The sequence below is a fragment of the Sinocyclocheilus rhinocerous genome, unplaced genomic scaffold (assembly GCF_001515625.1).
Source record: "Sinocyclocheilus rhinocerous isolate Xijiao unplaced genomic scaffold, SAMN03320098_v1.1 scaffold3977, whole genome shotgun sequence".
In the NCBI taxonomy this organism is placed as follows: Eukaryota; Metazoa; Chordata; class Actinopteri; order Cypriniformes; family Cyprinidae; genus Sinocyclocheilus; species Sinocyclocheilus rhinocerous.
Window position 1 is genome coordinate 4920 of NW_015645107.1, and position 1051 is coordinate 5970.

The window sequence follows — 1051 nt, forward strand, 5'->3', positions numbered from 1 at the left end:
GACAACAGCCTGACTTAGCGAGATGTTGAAAATGTCTGTGAAGACAATACGTACAAAAACACTGCGACTCACAAGATAAAAAACACGAAAACACCGTTCTTTCGGGAGAGAGAGAAGCCGCAGCGTGTGCATCGCTCAATCTTGGTGTAATGGGACCATGATTTGGGCACTACAAGTCCCAGCAGCCCCTGCGTTATATAAAGAAGTAGTGAAGTTTGTTTGCTCTTTCGCTTCCGCTTTTGATTTCGGGGATATCGTGGCAGATTTAGAAGTTGAAAAGAATGGTAGGTAATGAGATTTGTTTGTGAGAGGTGCTCTCTCACTTCTTCGCTAATTTTATTGAGTGCATTCAGTGTATGCATTGATGTTGTGGCAGATATAGCACTTCAAAAGAATGGCAGCAGATAAGCAGTTACGTTAAATAATCCCGGAGCTTCGTCGTGAACTGAACATATGATGCACCGATTAAGGAGGTAGTAGCTTTGTAGTATTGATGACCTAGTTCTTAGGAGTTTGTTTTAATTATATTATTCTCTTTGTTTTTAGTGTTGTGGCTGGATTATTGCCTGACTGATGGTTGCCTGACTGTCCCTGTCAGGGAATAGGCTGGATTCAGGTGCGGGTTCAACAGAGACTTTATTGTACAGAGAATTAACACCACGGGCAATGAGCGCCTCCGCGGATAGTTCGTGCGGACGTGGAATCCCCAACCACACAGAGGGGTGGACAGCAGGGGCTAGAACAAGCCGCAACAGCGGCGGTGGAGACGAAGCCGGAGGGGCAGCTCGCTAATCCGAGTGAGAGGCTGAGCAGCCCAACAACGAGACCGCAGAGTCCCAGGGTAGGCGGATGCCGGAGGAAGCCCACGGGTTCCTGAACGCACAGCGAGGTGCGGGAAAATAAATAAGCAGCTACGAGCACTGGAGCCTGGATGAAACAAGACAGGACTGGTAAGCGATACTAACACTGACAGTCAGAGCAAGGGAATAATCACAACAATCTGACAAAAGACAGAGAAACACGAGGAGCTATAAGGGGAAGCTAATGAGAT

General features: G+C 47.4%; 1 long non-coding RNA gene across 1 annotated transcript; it reads left to right on the top strand.

Annotated features, from left to right (window-relative positions):
• The first annotated feature begins 244 nt into the window (after positions 1-244).
• LOC107705824 (uncharacterized) lies at positions 245-592 on the top strand. Its single transcript, XR_001636105.1, has 3 exons — positions 245-284; positions 377-473; positions 547-592. It is a non-coding gene; the product is annotated as an uncharacterized LOC107705824 (long non-coding RNA).
• Positions 593-1051: the final 459 nt, after the last annotated feature.